At 41.0% G+C, this 20,122-nt stretch overlaps 1 protein-coding gene across 2 annotated transcripts in view; it reads right to left on the bottom strand.

Moving 5' to 3' along the window:
- NKAIN2 (Sodium/potassium transporting ATPase interacting 2) overlaps positions 1-20,122 on the bottom strand; it is a 971,195-nt gene that overhangs the window by 831,453 nt on the left and 119,620 nt on the right. The window lies entirely within an intron of this gene.

Raw genomic sequence — 20,122 nt, 5'->3', positions numbered from 1 at the left:
CCATCTGACTTCCTGCCCTTTGGGCAGGGGGCTGGACTCGATGATCTCCCGAGGTCCCTTCCAGCCCTGATGTCTATGAAATCTATGAAATTCTCCTTGACCACGGAGATCAGAGACTTGTAATGTAGGCAGAGGTACCCCTTCAGATGGCAGTGTGCATTGCAGGGAAGTGTGGGTTTGTCTGGGGCACTGACAAAGCTCAAGGCCCTGTGCCAGGTTCTCAGATGTGCCTGGGGCACCATGGTGAGCAGCATCCAGGCATAGTGTGGCAGGCACCCCGCAGTGTGCTCAAACAGCCCATCACGGTGCACCTGGGGGACTCTGAGCAGGGGCACACTAGAGGCACAGGCCACATATGATTGTGGCCCAGGTCTGGGATGCCTCTCTGGAGAGGACTGATGGGGGGGACTGGAAGGGCTTTACGAGCTCTTTGTTCCAGCTAGGTGGAAGCCCCTAACTCCCCAACCCCAGGTGCTGCGGCCCTGGTGGCACAGGAGAAAACTGTCTAGCCTGTAGGGAGAAGTGGGGGTGTTGGTCTGAAGCTGCCATGGCAAAGACACCAGAATATCTCTGAAGCTATAGCAAAATGCCTGAAATCAGTGGTTTTCAATGTTTTTTCAAACTCAAGGCACCCCTCATTAGACTCAATATAGCCTTCAGAAAAATGCCAGCTCTTGGTTCTCACTCATTTTTTTACTATGAAAAATAATAGAGGAATTTTCTGTTGCAAAGAACTCAGAAAGACCACAACAGAGCAGAATGTTTTCAGTATTGTGGATTCCTATTTCAAATCTCTGGGTTTATCTTGTGAATTGTGTTTGCACCCCTACCAGTGCTAATGTTGTGTGGCGCCCCGTGGCACCCTTGAAATGATCTCATCCCAGGGGGCTGAGGCACCTTGGTTGAAAAACACTGCCTTGAGTGTTCTGTCACTTTACCACCTTTAGCAGCCTTTTTGTGCCATGGAGGGGATTAATGCTGGGTTTGCAAAGAGCCTGATTACTTCAGCCCCTCTGTGGAGTCCCTTCCTAGCAAATCTATAAACACCCAGCCTCTTGCCCAACCATAATGCAGATATTTCCAATATGTGTATCATGTAGTTGTCTACTTAAGCCATCTTGCTTGTTTGAATAAATGAGGGTTTTGCTCATACAAATATTGAATGTGCACTTGCACAGAATTGAAACCAGCTGCAATGCCTGCCCACATGCACGGCTACTACATATCTGGTTTTCTTTATAAATATCCTGTCCGCTATCCTGTAAATAGAGAAGTTAGTGCTTACGAACATACAAGATGTATTATAGAAACACCACAGTGCTGTAGAAATCCCTTGATGCTGATTAATAGCAATAATAATGCACAAGCAATTGTGCTTTGATTTTTCACATTTGTTGTATGGTCGTTTTCCCCACAAGTTTGATTATAGAAGTGAAAGTGTTTAATGAATCAGGAGTAATAGTAATGTAAGACAGGAAAGGCTTTATGTACAGTTTTAAGACTTATTTCCCTTTGTTACAGAAAACGGGGCACTGGAGGGAAGTCAGTGCATTTACAGCACTATGTTTTTACTGCTTTGTCTTTCCTTACTAGAATGTCACTTACAGATTTACAATTGCCAACATGCATTTTCGATTACTCAGAGTGATAGCTGCAATCTTAGGCTACAGAACTGTGAAAGAGGAGAAACTCTTATACATCAAGCTTTACCTTTCTTAAGAGATCAGTTCCTGTGCTTTTAATACAAGCCTACTGCTCTGAAAGATGCTCCAACAAGGTTACAGTCCTTCACATAGCCTTTTTCCTTTTTTGAAATATGAACCTCTCCTGAAAGCTGATACTGTTCCAAATGATCTTGACTTTACTTCCCTGTAGAAGCAGGTATTTTATCTCAATTGTCTTGGATGGTCAGTTCCTGATCAACAGCTGCTGGATGCAATACTGAGCTGTACAGTACTCTCATGAGGAAATCCTTGGAACAAGCTGTCCTATTCTCAGAGATTGTACTTCTGATCAACTGTATTCACACTCATAGTCTTAAAGCTACAAAGACTTCTCAGGTTTTGCTTAGTATGATTTTAAGCACTGAAATGTACATTGGGATGAGCCATGAAAATACTGCAATGAGCTGATCACTTGCTAATTGTGGATGCATAACTTTTCATTAATGTTTAAACTGTCTGATCATTTTTATGTCATATTATGTTTTCATAACATAGATTTCCTATCAATATAGATTCCAGTTAGTTATTATTCCAGTTAGCTCTTATATTGTTATTATCCTGTTTTTACATGGTGTTTAGATTGGAATTTAATACAAAAATCCAATTTAAAACATTGTTGGATAGTTTACCCAAGCACATAGCATCGAGAACTCTATACTTTTTGATAAAAACTGATTTGGTTACCAAATAGGACTTTTAAAGTATTGCAACATATGCTAGAATCATAGAAAAGTAGGGTGGGAAGGGACCTTCAGAGATCACATAGTCCAAGTCCCTGCTTGGAGCAGGATCTATCAAAATCACACCCCCATTTAACCTATCACTAAAATGGGTAAAGCAGGGGGACAGAGATGGTCAATGTCCTGCTACTGCAAGGGTTATTAAAATACACTCAAGAAAGACGGCCACATCTCTGCTACAGAGGAAGGCAAAACCATCCACAGTCTGGACCAATCTGACTGTGGGGTAAAATTCCTTCCTGGCCCCAAATGTGATAATTGGTCTACCCTTGAGAAGAGGAGAAAGACCCTTTAAGCCAGGAACCTCTGGGTTTTAGTCCTAGCAAGAGAAGTGCCACACCCTGGTCAAAATTTCTAGCCTTGTCTGCAACCAGTAACTCATGGTTTCGAAGAAGGCAAAAAAACCCCCATCATGTGAAGTAATAGGAGGGGAAAAAATTCCTTCCTGGCCCCATCAACAACCAGCAAAGTCTGTAAGCGTGGGAAATATCCGTAGTATAACATAAACATAGTTACTTCTAGATCATCCAAGACCAATGCTTATCCAACCTCTTCCTGAACACTGCCAATGGTGGAAATTGCACAACTTCCAAAGGCAATGTATTCTACTGCCTCGCAGCTCTTAACAGTGAAGATTTTTTTCCCTGATACCCAATCTAAATTCACTTTGTTGCAACTTTGAGCTATTGGTCTGTGTCCCGCTCTCTACAACTACAGAGAAAATGCATTATCCTTATTTTTTCTGGCATTCCTTCACATATTTGAAAACTGCTATCATTTCCCCTCTTAAGCACCTTTTCCTCAAGCTGAACTTACTTATTTCCTTCAAACCCTCCTTATATTTCGTAGATTTCATAGACATTAGGGCTGGAAGGGACCTTGTAAAATCATCGGGTCCAGCCCTCCACCCAAGGGGCAGGAAGTCAGCTGGGGTCAAAGGATCCCAGTAACATAAATGTCCAAATGTTTCTTGAAAGTGCCCAGAGTAGGTGCTTGCACCACCTCTGGGGAGAGTTTGTTCTAAGCCTTGGGGAATCAGACAGTAACGAAGTTTTTCCTTATGTTCAGCCTAAAATGGTCTTGCAGGAGTTTGTGACCATTGGACCTTATCATCCCCTGGGGTGCTCTGGCATTCCCCCAGATCCTGATCCACACCCCTCATGTACTTGTAGGCTGCCACCATGTCACCCCTGATTCTGTACTTCTCCAGGCTGAAGAGTCCCATGGCTCTCAGCCTCTCTTCATAAGGCCTGTTCTCTTGCCCTCTGATCATGCACGTGGCTGTCCTCTGGACCCTATTGCTTGACTTCTCAGCCCTTTGTCCTTTTGGTTGCCTGTCTCTGGACCCTCTCTAACTTTTCCATTTCCTTTTTAAAAGGTGGAGCCCTAAATTGTGCACACTATCCTAGATGAGGCCTAACCAGTACCAAGCAAAGAGGCATTATCACTCCTATGTCTTGCTCCTAATGCTATTGATGAAGCTCAAAACTGCATTTACTTTTTGTGCAGCTTTATCACCCTGCAGACTTGTGTGAAGTCTTTGATGGACCAAGACTCCTAGATCGTCCTCTGTAGTGCTGCCATGAAGCCAGGTGTCACCCATTTTGTATTTATGTTTTCGATTATTCTTCTGACGAGTAGCAGCTTGCTTTTGCCATTGCATTGCATTGCATTGAAATTGATCTTGTTAGCTCCAGACCAACTTTCCAATCTGTTGATATCCTCCTGAATTGTGCTCCCATTCTTCAAACAGGTCACAATCCTTCCTAGTTCTGTGTTGTCTGCAAACTTGCTCGTGATGCTTTCTACACCAGCATCCAATTAAACATGTTGAACAGCAATGGGGCCAGAACAGACCCCAGTGGGACTCCATTTGAAACTCCTGCCATTCTGACATGGATCCATTTTTAATTACTCTTTGTTTGCACCTACTCAGTCACTTTGTAAAACACCATTTCATCAGAAGATAGCATTAATGGGAAGACTGATGTATCTAAAACCTGTCCTATCATTTTCACTTTACGGATCAAATATCATGCATTCTGGCCCTTTTTTGCTACTCTGGTGGTACAAAGAGACTGGAACATATCCAACTCCATCCAGCTGAGAATCTGCGGTGGCACTCTCTCAGCAGGTGTATAACTAACATATCCAGCTTCTACACCACAGTTAATTCCAGTGTAGGAAGCATCTCAAGGTTATAGCTGGGTATTCTATACCCCAGGTGGCAGGAAGTCCCTTGGCTGCTTTAGTCTATGCTTGGGCTGCTGCTGATAGGCTAGTGAATGTATAACGTGAGATATAAAAGAACCTGTTCTCACCTCTTTGCCCCACTGAGCACAAATTTAGCACACCTGAGAATCTGGAATGATATCTGTTTGCCAAACACTGTAGCTATTTAAATTTTCATTGACTGTTGTTAATGAGAAATGTTGTTTGCAAAGTCGGTAAAACATTGCTTAGTTATTTTAACAGGAAGATTTAGCTAGAACAAACTAGCCTGCACATAAATGTTTGTAGAGTTATTTTTAATGTAAATATTTATACAGAGCCACATTCATAGGTCTATTTTAAAAGAATAACTGCAGAAGTATTTAGGAAACCACCAGTGGTTTGGGTTTGAATTTCACGTAATGTATTAACCAGCACTTTATTTACCTGTTCAGCTGGTATGATATATTATATTCAAAGTTCTACAACTCTTAAGATGTCCATACATTAACCAATCAAAACTCTCTTTCCTTTTCAAAGTTCTTGACAACCACAGAGTGATCAGCCATAAAAGGTTCATTCTTTGCCCAGGTCTTCCAATAAGCACATCAGATTATACACTTTAATTCCCCCGACTCATATGTTAGAGGACCAATTTGTATATTTTCACCTTAGTTACAATTCATTTTTGTCTAGAATCTGCTTCTCTGGGGCAAAACAACCTATTAATATACATGTAGCTGTCTGAGCTTAGTTCTCTGTATGTAAAATAACACATAATTCCCAACACTCAAAAAAACCCCAATATTTTCCTCAACATAGTGTCAAGCAAAATGTATATACATTTAACAGAGAATGACAGAAATAACTGATCACCATGAAAACATCAAGGATCACAATGGAAAAAATAGAAGTGTAATGCTGTAAGGAAAGGTATTTATCTGTACAGTAACGAAATTTCTTTGAGATACATGGTCCATGCACATTCCATAGCCATGTAATATATGTTTTATACACACATGAATGCTCTCAAGATTGCAAGTGTCATTTGGGACTGTATATGCATCATGTCCTGCCCAGAGGAGTTTTCCATCTATTGACTCCTCTGAGAAATCCTGTGAAATATGAACTTTCATTTCTACCCGGGAGAATTTTTACAGTCTTTTCTCCAATGCCTGATGAAGGGTTTGTGCCCCAAAGCTTGCAATTAAAGAACATTTTTTTTTGCAAAAATCTTGTTGGTCTAATAAAAGATATCATCTCTATTATGAGTCATTATCACAGAGTTGCCATACATTGCAAAGTAGTATTAGTGGCTGCTACTTGTAAAGATGTTCTTGCCACAAACTACCCTCCAGTAATTAAGATTTAAATTCTTCCTAATGGTCCTGTGGCAACAATCAACAGAAGCAATAAACTTAGTGGAATAAAGAAATGCATAATGTGGAAGCAGGCCCTGATCATTTGAAATCTAAACTATGAACCTGCCAGTGAATAACTTTTAAGACTGAATAGATGTAGTCATTTTGGCTTTTTCTCAGGACAAGGTTGGTCCCATCTCATCTGCTCCCACAGACAGTACATAGATTATTTTTCTCTGCTTTCTTTGAAGCTAGGTGGTCTGGCAAATATTTTTGGCAGGTTCCAGTAAAGATAAATGAATAAATAGGAAGAGCTCCTCTCCTTGGCAAGCAAGTATGCAACAATTTATGTAGGTTCCCTGTACCACTGTAAGGGGAATTTAGAGAAGCTCAGCAATTCTTCTTAATCTTTCATCAGTCCTAGAGAAAATGGCTAGGAGGTCATCCTTGGTGCACCTACCTATGCAATTAGCATGTAGCAATAAACTCTGGCCCAGAGTTTGTGCCACAGTTTATGTTTCCCAGGTGCAGTGTTTACAAATGCACCCAGGACTGCAGCATACTCAGCCAGGGCAAAACAGCCCCAGGCTGGCCGGGGGTTTGGGGAGTCAGCCTGTCAGCCCAGGGCTGCTCTGGCCCAGCTCAACATGTTACAGAGGAGCTGGCTGGGGCACAAGGGTGCTACAGTGTGGAGCTAGGTGGCAGGTAGCCCCCACACCATAGTACCCTCGTGCCCCAGCCAGCACCAGTCACCATCTACACATGCATTTCAGTACATATAACTACTCTGGGGTAGTACAATACTTGTCCCAGACAGTACTATCCTACAGCAGAGTGAGTTAATTTACTGTGCCCTAATATGGGCACATGTGTAGGTGGTGACATTTTGCTGCAGAGCTAATTAGTCAGCTCTGCAGTGAACTGCACATGTAGATGCATCCCCTGAGACAAAGCTGTAATTGCTGCTGGGGCTTAATTGTTCTCATCTTGGGGAAGTTCTTTTTCATCCTCCTCAGAGATCTTCTCTGAAGGCTGAGGATCGGAAGGGGGTTCTCTGTTCTCTGCCTTTATGCCTATAAGGTGCAGTTTGAAGAGAGCTACCTATGGTAATTATCCCAAATGTTTCAGCACAGACACTTTTTAGAGGTAGAAAGCATGGGCCCAAGGAGAAGGAGTATCGGGGCTTATGAGTAGCTCCTATGCTGTTTAGGTTTCTAAGAAATGCCAAACTTCTTTTTCAACTCACAGAACTCAAGGCAAGAGTCCCTAAAGGAATAGGTCAGAGACCTCTTCCCACTGTGTTGTAATTCAGGTGAAAAATACAAAATTCCATCTGTAAAAGCATTGCTGCTAGGACAGAAGTGCTTGTTTGTTAAACAGTGGCTGGTGTTAGACAGGCAGCTGATACTGATACAACAGTGAGGTCACAAACATTAAGCCCAGCTGAAACTGAAGGAGATTTTGGATTTTCCAGAACTTGGGGTACTTTGGTACTGTGCTCTTTTCTGGTATGTGAGAGCTTGCCATGAGCCTGGGAACTGATCTACAGCCCAAGAGGATAGCTGGTGCCAATGCAATTAACACTGAAGTGCTCAGTACCAACATGACCAACAAAAATCAAGAAAGAATTTGCAGCTAGTGGCAACATATAATGTGCCATAGGGGGGAGTCTATAACAGGCCAGATAGCACTCTACTGAAATACAACCTTCATTTAGATAGTTAGACAATTTAGACAATTTGTGGCAGTTTCTCATCAACAGAAAGCTTCTGATATCTAAGAATTGGATTGATAGATAAAACTATTTTATGTTGTATCACAATTTAAACATGCACAAAGTGCACTCGGAAGTTTAAAACTCTCAACTCATTTTTATTGTGTATAAAAGTAATACCATATGGTTTATTTAAAAATAAAGAAACATACAAGAAACAGAGTCTAAACTGCTTTCCTGAAAAGCAACTACTAGAAGTCTGCCATATGTAGTACACAACTGGGCCCATAATAAAAAACAGTGACATGATTCAGGTAAAGTGAGAACAGGTCCTAACCTCTATCCATTTTCAAAACAGAACCAGAGTTGGCCGTTTTCCCAAAGTTCAGGTCTTTTTAACACAAAGAAGTCCTGGTCTATAAGAAGGGCTAACAAACACTATAATAATGCAAACAACAACAACACAGGAGATGTTTATTAAATTGTTTACTCTTTTTTTCAAGATTTTGTGATTGCTGTAAGGCTCCTATTAAGGTTATGTGTTTAAACAGCAAGGATAAGCAGGAGTGTTTCATATCTGCCCTGACATTTATTAGTGTTGAACTGAAGACTGCAAGTGACTCTTTTAGAGGGAAAGCCCTTGCAGAACAAAAATGAGTTCAGCCTAAAAATCTACTAATGTTTCAACTGTCAGTTGTTTCAAATGGAAGGGTTCATTTTTGCCACCATGCACTTAGGGTATGAATGGAGGGTGTTGGATGGATATTAAAAATGTAGGCAAATAATTCTATACAAGATTGTTTACAAAAAGTATTCATAACCTGTTAGAGCAACTACATATCTTCCCTGCTTCCCATAATAAACAGGTCTTCATTATCCAATTACTTTAGATGTTCAAGTACTCTGGAGTTATGCTGTCACAGACAATGACTTAACAAATAATATGGGTGCAAGAAGTCATCTCATCACAATGCAGAATACAACTGCTCTAAATGTAGCCCATTTCTGTGAGTTAGGAAAAAAGGGTATATGGGGTCCTTCTTTGACTGATCATCCATATAAATTCTACTGTTGGTGCCACAGGCTTCATGCACTTGAGATCAGAGACTTTTGGCCAGGAATGTTTACTAAAGCCATACATGCACCTTGAGTGCCCCCACCTTCCTCATCCTCCAACGCCTGTGGGTTTGAGTCGCACTGTCATTGTCTGGCTATCTGCGCACCCACCTCTTGTCAATAGTTTCTGTTAGATTTCTTATTTGCCTATTGGACAACCTTATTTATCAGTTTGGAAGGATGACATGGAGAAAGGCACAATTTTAGTATTTTTCTTCCATTGAATTGGTTTCCCTTCTGGTCTCCCCCCTTTATAAGAAGTTTATAACGCTTTATGCAAAATTTTATAGATTTAAATATTATACTCCTTGAAGGGGCAATAATTCCTTATAATGACAGGCATGGTACCTGCCTTTTTTGTTTAGAGGATTCTCACTGCAGTACTCAATGCACTGTGGGCAAGTCCTTTCCTAAAAGGACATTAAAGACTAGAGAGCTGTAAGGAAAGATATTTTTACTGTCTCAGTCCTAGTGGCTTGTCCTGGATCTGGGTCCAGCTAAACCCTTGGACAGCAGCCAGTTGAATCTGAAAGAGAATCCAACCTCATAAGGGCAATTAACTGCAAGACTCTACTGTCTAAGCCTCAAGTTTTAGGGATTGTGGTAAGGCCTCTTAAGACCTTGAAAAGCAAGTAGCATCAGTTTTTCTCTGAAATCAGAAGCAGATCTCCTTACAACACCTCTGCCAAAGAGAGGTCTAAATTGCTTCTACATTCTCTCCAAAGATACTGAGTGGTCTAAATTGGGTACAGGGAGCTCAAAGGGAGCATGCTGTATGAACTATTTGGCACTTTACACAGAGAACATACCTTTATCAGCCAGTACAGAGTCTATATCCACTAAGGTCACTCTGAGCATGTCTGTACTGCTAAGTTACTGGCCAGGCACACCATGCTGAAACATGCTGTACTGCTCCTTGCATGCTACCTCCCACATGATAATTCTGTGAACCCAATGCAAAGGTCCCATTGTCATGGAAACATCACATTTGTAGAGCCACTTTCTGAAAGATGCTCGCTCTGTAAAGCAAAAACTGCCAAAAGGACTAAGAAAAAGAAAACTGCTGAGAAAGGGGGAACAAAGATGCTTACCATAAACAGTAAAGGACAAGTATAATCTGTTGCAAAGTTAGCTGCATTGGGTGAAATAGTGTCTTAATTTACATTCATATCCAGCTTCCCTTGTTGAATATCTGTTATAATTACAACTACTAAAGTCAGTGCATCTGAATTAAAGAAAACCTACTATAAATTCTATGGTGGATAGAACTTACATAGTGCACATAAAACAGAACAATATGCAATAAATAGTATGCTTTAACAAAGAAAAAAAATTAGTATCCAGACAGCAACTGAAACTTAATAATGATTTAGTAACAGAACCTGACTCAGTTATTAAATAAATCTGTACTTTTAAAGCCAAGAGCTCAGCTGTGTTTCTCATGTACTCTTTAACAGAAAGGAAATGCTTTGAGGGCCTGATTAAAAAAGCCCATCGAAAGCAAAGGAAAGACTCCAATTGACTTCAATGTGCTTTGGATCAGGTCCTAAAACAGTGAGATTTGTTTGCTATGAAGGAGAAGACTATTCTTGTAATTAGTTCTACATAGCATGAGTATTTAAAAGACCAGTCATCCTCCTTAATGACGAATCACACCTCCAAATTGCTTTCTCAGTTGTGACACCCTAGAGCTATGCTAGACCCTGAGCTGTCCTTCAATTTTTGCCATCAGAAATATTGCCAAGAAGTACTGTTCTGTTTCCACCTGCAGCATAGTCTAAATGAAGGTAAATAAGGCATTCATGCAGGAAATTAACACATGGCAGAAAATAATACTGAGCTTCAGGGTGAAAGCTAGCTTGGTGTCAGAGTGAAAATCAAAGAATCTAACTTTGTGTGCAATCTTAACACAGCATTTCATTAATACAGCTAAAAGCCCTAATAAATGGGTTGACTGAATGAGCACACAATTCAAACTAATAGTTGTCACTCATTGGGTGCTCCTAAAAAATTCAAACTGAATTTTCCATTTTTTCCTCATTTTTATACTGGTATAACTTCCAAATGGTAAGTTGTGTTCATTTGTTTATAAGCTATATCAAAGTGTCACCGCTTGTCAGGTTGCTCAATCAACTTAAAGACAGCTAAATATAAATATTGCCATTCACTTGGCTTTAAAGGTTGCACAACCAAAATCCTACTTTTTGTAAGCTGCATAGCTTTATATTATTGTTCAATAAGAATTCAGCAATGTTATTCAAGACAGCTTAAGGAGTTCTAGCCACTAAGTTTAATGAGTGATGCACAGGAAGCTACCTGTAGGTTTACTGTACAGGTAAAATTCTAGGAAAGGAAAGGAATCATAATGCAAGAATATTTAAGATAAATTGACTTTATGCCATCTCAATTGCAGAGACTTAGATAGCCAAAAAACTCAGGCATTCCAAGTGGCTGTTTTCTGCATCCTGCCTTGGGTTCTCTCCGTAATGCATCATGTCTATGGTACCACACACTATACTGAACCACTCCCAGTATACCATCTATACTAGGACTTATAAGGTTGCCCATGAAGGGGAGCCTAATCTGTTTTATATCGCTCCTGAGCAAATTGAAATTTGCCCTAAACAGGTGAAGGATGTCCATAGAACTTCTACACTCCCACAGTAGTCAACAGTGTCCAAAAAAGAGATGAGACTTACTTCTTAGAATTCTTATTTATGTACCTATCTAGATATAGAAGAACCTGAGTGCATCTACATGTGCAATAAGGGCAAAGAAATAAACTCCTGGGCACAGTTTGGGCTGAGTTTATTTATCCCGTGCATAGTGTTTATGTGCGCCCAGGACCGCAGCACTTTGAGCTGGGGTGAAGGAGCCCTGTGATGGCAGAGAGTCTGAAGGGGTCAGCCCCAGGCTCTGTGGTGGCATCGGGTGGTGCGGGGGCTGGCTAGGGAAGGAGGGTGCTATAGTATAGGGATAGCTGGCACTGTAGCACCCCCGTGCCCCAGCCAGCCCCAGGCACCATCTACAGGTGCATTGCGGCAGCCTAAACTACTCTGACACAGGATAGAATTTGTCCTGGATGGTGTTATCTTATGGTGGAATTAATTAATTTGCTGCACCCTAATACAGGTGCACGTGTAGACAGTGAAGCTTTACTGCAAAGCTAATTAGCCAGCTCTGCATTAACGCGGGTGTGTAGATGCATGATGTCAGTCTAAAACCAAAAGGCTCATGATCTACCATATAGTTCCCAGAAGAATCAACAGCATCTCAAGCCATGGTGACCCCACAGCTCAGCACTGCTCAGTATGTGTGTGTGCTACAGATACCCCCCACAAAGAATCCATGTGCTAATTAGCCACCCACTCAAGACTGGAACTTGGAGTTTCTGCCATGGATCCTCAAAATATGTATATGCAGATGAGGTGCAGGGCAACCTGGTCCAGCTCCACCTCATGGAGGGTGGGGCCACAATAATCATATGCCTTGGGCTGAGAGAGGGGTGACAGAGGGATTCTAGGTGAACTGTTTAGTGCCTTGTTTGATGATGTTTGCCAGATACTTAAGGATGGTGAACAAAGAGGAATTATTGGAAATAGGAAAGTAGGCACAGCGCAACTGTGGAAGTGAAGAGGAAGTTGAAGTGTATCCAGAGCAATGGCTCACCATGGCTTAAAAAAGAGTCAGTGCTGAAGGGGACTGCACTCAGTAGGCACTACCATGTATCTTACTCAGACAAGCTGCATTAATCTATCCTTACAGTAGGTTTCTGTGTGCCCAGTATAGGCCATGTGTTTTATAGTCATGCTCAGTGTTGGTTGTATGTAACAACTGCCCAGTTGGTTTTCATTGCTGAGCCCATGTTGCTTTTGGTAGCAATTTAATGATCTACAAGGTGTGTCTACATGCGTGCTTTAATGCACGGTGATCTGTTTTACTGTACATTAAAGTGTCATGCAAAAAAACATGCAAGTCAACTAACAGCAAAATAGGCTACTGTGTATTAAGTGTCACTTTAAAAAATGTGCGTTTTTGGTACTGCACATTAAGGCAGCCAAATGTACATTTATTTAGTACCTCACACTGGAGATACTAAATTTAATGTGCATTAGGAAAAGCACATTAATGCACTTGTAGACATGCCCACAGTATATTTAATGAGATTGCAGTGTATGTGACTATAAGACAAGGGGGTTAAAACCTGATCTTGTGTTTGAGTAAATATGGTAATTTTTCTATTGCAAAGAATACACTGTGCATATCTATTTGAAATCTCTGGGCTTATCTTGTGAAACACTTTTGCACACCTAACAGTGGTAACTTTGCATGGCACCCTTGAAAGAACCACAAGACACCCTAGGGTGCTACTGCACCCTGGTGGAGAATCACTCACCAGGTCACAACTATAGTCGATCATGTAGTTTAGTTTAGTTTGTATACAGCACTATTCATATTACAACATGCCCATACTTCAGAGCTAATTATACTCTATCAGTGAAAATAAAGCTATTATAAAAAGTATAGATTAAAAAATGAACTACAGGTGCTACAGCTTCTATGGAAGTTGTAAGTTAATTGTCAGAGCACAAAGGAAATGTTTCAGGACAAATGACTAAACATGGGGAGAAAGCACATCACTGAACAGGATTTAATGGTTATATGAGACAGAAGATTAAGCAGCAAAGGGCAGGGTGAATGGGGGGTCACTTCGCTGAGCTGAAAAGGGAGGGTAGGTGTTTCAGATGATGTAATAACATGAAACAATCACTGACTGCCCAATGAAGGAAAAAGACACAAAGGATCTTATGTCTGCCTAAATTGGCATATGAAGGCCAAAAGCAACAGAAAGAATGTTGCTGCTGCCCAGGTGGCCCAAACTGTAGAGAAGATGCATAGGGAGACTCTGTGTCCCCTCACCAACAGAGCTCTGTAGTATACTGCATAAGAGAGCCTAGAAGTGGAAAGGTTTGGGGCATGGCCAGCACAGCAGTGCACAGAATGGATCCACTGTGCCAAAACTCTCCATGGAACAGCTGGTCACATTTGCTGTGCTCCCTCCCCATTCTGCGCAGGAACAAAAACTGCTCTGCTGTGTGCTGGCTGCTAAGGCTACAGTCACTAGTCCTGCGACACTGGATCTTGGTTTTGCTCTACTGGCCTCATTTAGGTCCTCAACAGACCAGAAAGCAACAATGTGAGAGAAACAGGAAACTTGGAAACTGGAAAAGAAAATGTGTAAAAGACCTCAGCATGAGAAGAGGACTCGGAGAGGGGGATAGGAGGGAAACTCCTCAAAGAATCCAATTCATTTTAGCTTGTTTTCGCTTTAAAACCTGATCATTTTAACTGTTTCAATATATTGATCCACATCTCATGTTGGGAAGCTATAACTGAGCAGTCAGAATTATCTCAGGTTAAAACTATCACTATTATCCTACTAAAAGCAGGCCAGACCCTTATCCTTGTTAAGCTTTATATATATAAATGAGAGGGATTTGAAGGTAGAAAAGCATCCCACTATGAGAAGCAATTATTTTCCCTTAATCACAGAAAAAACAAAGCATACTCCTCAGAATATCATACCAAAACATCCCGACTCAGACTCACAGCTTTGCTGTCTTCCTCCTTCTGCAGCAACTGTTTTAATGGTCTCTCCAAGGAGCACCTGTGTGAGCCCAAGTTGCTATTAACTCTATGTAAGGGAGGGGAAGGAGAGCCCCTGAAGCCCTCTCATAGTACCCCATTAGTGTTTGCTTTTTGTAAATATTCTACAATATGGGTTTATTAGAAAGATTTTTTCACAGAAACAGAACATTTTTAAATGAACATCAAAACCAAGAATTGTGGAAGACACATGAAGCTTCCTGTTTCAGGAAATACAAACTCTAATTTTCAGGAGCTGGGAATAAACTTTTTTGTCTGGGTACTTACTGTACAAGTGCCTATTTCAAGGTCTCCTGCACCTTCGTGTGAAATATCTGGTAAAGGACACTATTGCAAACAAGGTTGTGGAGTTTCCATCCTTGGAGATTTTTAAGACCCAGCTTGACAAAGCCTTGGCTGGGATGATCTAATTGGGGATGGTCCTGTTTTGAGCAGGAGGTTGGACTAGATCAGGGTTTCTCAACACACAGGTTGCAACTCAAAAGTGAGTCGCAAGAAAGGGCTGCAAACAAACTTTAAAAATGGATTTTAAAAAACGGATTCTCCTTTAAAGGAGAAAAATGTGGGAAACTCTGGCTTTTCCCTTGCAGGCTGGCAGACTTTCAGCCTGCAAGGGGCTGCTTGGGGCCCCCCATGTCTTTCCCCCTCCTGCCCCAGACATGAAAGGGCTGGGGTTGGGGGCAGTGGGTTGGGAGTGAGCTGTACTATATTGGGACTGGCCATCTATATTTACAAGTGGGTCCTGGTACAAAACAGGTTGAGAACCATTGGACTAGTTAACCTCCTGAGTTCTCTTCCAACCCTTATTTTCTATGATCCTAAGATAGTGGATTCCAAGATCGTGGCCAGGCTGATCTGGCCTGATCATTTCTATATTTTTATGAAAGCAGATTGTGAATGAATTACTTAGCTATTTCTCACTGAAAAACTGATTTGAACAGAAAGTTCAGCCTATAGGTAATAGCCTTTCCTTTCCTTTATAGGTTGTAAATGCACTTTTTAAATTGTAGTTATTTCTGAAAAATTATCAGAGTTACTCTTTGTAATGAAGATACATTTAACATATCAAAAATGATGCTGTGTCTAGCTACAGCCAGTGGGCTTGAATATGTTATTGTCTGATCTCATAAATTACAAACAAAAAGAATTGACTTTAAAGATTTATTGCCAGTATGTAGATAGCACTTCATTCATGAAGTATTCACAGAGCTCTACAAAAGTCAGGTAGCAAAGGATCCACCTGAATGGCTGTAAGATAGTGAAGTATTTCTTTTCTGGGAGCATATGTCTTTAAAACTACTTTTAAATGCCACAGAGTGTTTAGCTGTATGGATTTCATGATCTCACACAATCATACATCTGTCAAATACAAACACCCCAATCATGTGGTGTAACAGTTTCTCACTCAATGTCACTCATCTTTGGGCTTCAGTAGCAACAGAAGGCCATTCCTTGCAAGATGCTCTTTCGGTAGAAAACCAAGAAGCTTCATTCACTGAAAATGAAGCCAGTATAAAAACACGGTTAAATATGCGCTTATGCCATACACCATCAGTTCACAGGCTGATCTGTGAACACCACCATCTTAGACTCCTGGTTTAAGAACATTAAAACTGTTCTTAGTTGCCCTGCACCTTTACAGAAGTTCTTACATGTAGCCCCTGTCTCCCCCATAAACACTCCTACTGAGCAGAACTCTCTCTCCCCCCCCAACTTTGCTTTAGTTCATTGCTCTAATGTTTATAAATAACATTATAATAATGTATTTTTAATAAGGTTTCTCATAACATTTTCCAAAAGCTCTGAGTATATTTTTGGTTCATTTACAAATATTCATAGTGATGGAACAACTTGATTTTTTTTAAGTGACTTATATTCCTCCTGTGTATCTTTCCATCACCTGTAATGGTAATTTTAGATCTTAAAGGCTGTAATTGCCTCCCCCCCCACTTTCTCTTTGAGTTTATCTCCATGATATTTTTTCTGCTTTCATCTTGTCCCACATCTTAATATATAAAAGAAATGATAGGAGTAATTAATGTTTAGTTGTTTGACATCTATTTTATGCAGAGTAGACATCTGATTATCAAATCCACCCAGAGTCTGCAATTAGACCAAGTTCTGCAGCTGTGTTCCTTTAGCTTCCTATAGTACACTTCACTTTTTTTCTCTGAATTGCTTGCTTTGTGATGCACGATATACAATCCTCTATGTACAGCTTTGAAATAGAATAATATCCCAGATATATCTTCAAGGCCAAAATAAAGGGCTGTACTAAGATTTCAGGGGGGAGGGGGAAGGGGGGGGGCAAGAAAGCAGTGATTGCAGATGCCCAGGCTGCATGCAGCATTGGAAACTAGTCAGCATCATTGTCAGCTTTGCTGTCACTGTCACACTAAACTTCCCAGATGTTCATATCTGGAAATGTCACAAAATGTCATGGCATAAGTTGCTATATTTTGTTTTCTATGGAAAGGGTGAACAATAATAAAACAGCCTCAGGAGCGTATAGCTAGCCAACAGCAGCTTGTAAAGGTCTCAGTAAAGTACCATGTGTGTGCATTCAGGAAAAGAAGCAAACGTCAGCATTTTTTAATTAATAAGATAATGCTCATAATAGATATTTAACAGTTGAATAAAGCACAAAGAAATGGCTCTTTTGTCATGGATCTCAAAGCTCTTTTTGTCCACATGCTAAAACACTGATTTTAGATTAGTTATTGACAGAGCCAATACAAATTTGTCCCCTCTTCATTTATCTTTTGGAATTTGATGTAGTGCCCTAGAATTAAAACATAGCCCTCTCTGAAGTCAGTCTTCATCTTGACATCCACCTGGAAGAAGGCTTTACATTTTAATTCAAATCCTCTCTAAGTAGATATTTTGTCTTCTCCAAAAATTTATGAAGTTTTATGCTCTCAAGCTGAAGTCCAGCTCTAACTATTTGGATGGATGCTTCCTTCTCCCTACAATTATGTGTGTTTGTTTTTAAAAAGCAATGTATAGCACAATCAACAATAATAGGGGATAGGTTCAGCAAGATGCTTGCCACTTACGTATTAACAAGTGCTTAATATTAAATCTGCCATCTATATCTGCAGGTAAGGAAAGGTCCAGGTGTATCTTATGTTGGTTTCTTTATAAAATGAATGTCACAAAAAAGGAAACTATTCATGTCTCATTCTATCCCCTTCTCATTAGTATAAGACTCTACTGATGTCCAGAGGTCACACTCCAAATAATTAAAATTTTACCTTGAAAATAATTAACTTTACTGTGGTATATAATGTTTCCACGATATAATCTACTTGTACTGGCAGAATTATCGAGTATTTAAGTGTCCAACTTATTCTTTGGTTTTGACTATATTGCATCTACACATGTGCTTTACTGTGGAACAGACTAAATAGATCCTCAGTCAAACTGTCTACCTGTGTGCTGGTATTAGGGCACAGTAAATTAACTCTGCCATAAGATAATACTGTTGGGGGCAATACTATCTTATGGTGGAGTTATTAACGGCAGTGAAACGCACGTCTAAATGCCGACCTGGGTGTAAATTGCACCCAGTCAACCCAGGCAGCAGGGGACCAGACCCCAGCCTGCTGCCTAGCCACATGTCTCCGCACATTCAGAACTTTTGTGCTCCAACCAGTCCCTCTGCCACCCAATGCTACCACCTGGAACACGGGGCTGACCCACCAAGCCTACTGCCAGCCCAGGCCTGCTCCACTCCAGCTCCAAGTGCTGCTGTTCCAGGTAGTTGAATCCTGGAAGGGAGGTAGATGCTGTGCCTGGGAGCAGTGTACTCTGGCTCAAACAGCTCCGGAGTTTATGCCTTCACATTAAATGCATGTTTGGATGAACAGATGCACCCTGTTGGTTTAGTTCATTAGTTAGTAAATACTTACTCTGGTCTTCAAAATGTTGTGTGTATGTGTCTTTTTTTATAATATGAGGGCCTTGTCATACAGAACACTTAGTACGCTTGTCTACACCAGATGCTACTGTGAAATGGTACTGAGCATTTATTTAGTACATGTATAATCAAGTACTAAATAAATGTTCAGTAACCAGAGTTTACTGAGGCACCTGAGGCTGTTACCGCATATTCAGGAGGCATACCTTACAGAATAATGGTGCTCTCTTCCAGATTGTGATGGGGTCCAGGACCTTGCCACAACTCTATTTCATAGCACTCCTTCGGGTGTTTGAGGAGGACATGCTCTGGTTAAGGGTGACACACCCCAGGGGTGAAAGGGTGCACCATCTTCGGGCTGGTTCCACCCCCTTTGGGTAGCAGAATCCTGGAGGGGATCTAGACTAGAACTTGAAGCATGAGAGAGAGGACTGGGAGTCTTGCTTCCTGGGATTCTGGAGAACCACAAATTGCTCAAATTATTTCAATGCAGCAGATGGATGATAGCTAAATGCACGTTTCTTAATACAATATGGAGATACTCCTTGCCCAAAAAGTTGTAAATTTGATAGGATACAAGCGCACTTTCAATCGGATATGAGCATGCTTTTTACTATTTGAACATGAGGTCACTTGCATTTTAAGTGCACTTAACATGTACTAAGTGTCCTGTGTGACACAGCCCTGATGCAATTCACTTAGTACTCTAGCTACATATAGAGATGAAGAGAGAGTATTGATGAAAACTAAATTCTGAGATGAAGCCAGGAATATTTGTTTTCAAAGAAAAGGGATATTTACCCTGTGACAATGATTTATTCCAGTGGCTGTTTCATATATGCCAAATAATTTAGATGCTATCATGTAGCCTTGTGTGTGCTACACTAGGTTAAAGTACCAATAATAAGCATTTGCAACCTTATTTGTTTGCAGGACAGGCAGCAGCTATGCTTTAGCCAATCATGAATCCATTACTTCAGGATTTCTTTTTCATCTTTACCATATTTTATCCAAGATGGTGGGCTTTATTATCTAGAATTGTTTTTTAAGCTTGTGACGGTATGAAGGACCTGCGTAATCAGCAAGCACTTTTCTTTGATTTATAAGAAAAGGCAAGAAAATTGTTATCTTTGTGTGATGAAAATGTGAATTTATCCCAAAAGGGCATGTGGTCCCCTACACTATTTTTTTCACCAGAAGTTAAAACAGACATGTAACAGGACACTAGGGTGCCTGCTACTGATATCAGGAATAATAGTAACTAGAGACAGCAGGACACTAGGGTGCCTGTTACTGAAAGCTTGAATGGTAGTAAAAGGGGCTCAGCTGCCACTCACCAGGGCAGCAGGTGGGAGTTGTTATGGCGACTAATTGGGTCAGCTGATCACCAGGGGGCAGGACCTGGCCTTTATAAACAGACGATGCTGAGGCCAGAGCTCAGTTCCCCTCTAGCAGCCTAAGGAGTAAGAGCTCTGCTAGAGTGAGCAGGGTAGTGTTGTTAGCCAGCGTGCGGATACAGGGTGGAGAGGACGCTGACAGGGATGAGAGAAAGTTAGCCAGGTTGGCTTAAGATTTACATTGTAGCCGAGGCGGCAATAGAGTGGCAAGACTGGAGGACCGGGTGAGGCTGTAGGGGTGGAGGAGGCCTCGTTAGGAGCTCCCCAGTAAGG

This window comes from Crocodylus porosus, unplaced genomic scaffold (genome assembly GCF_001723895.1).
Source record: "Crocodylus porosus isolate Cpor-Errol unplaced genomic scaffold, CroPor_comp1, whole genome shotgun sequence".
Taxonomy (NCBI): Eukaryota; Metazoa; Chordata; order Crocodylia; family Crocodylidae; genus Crocodylus; species Crocodylus porosus.
Note: the sequence above shows the minus strand (reverse complement) of the source record. Positions and strands in the feature narration are given on the sequence as shown.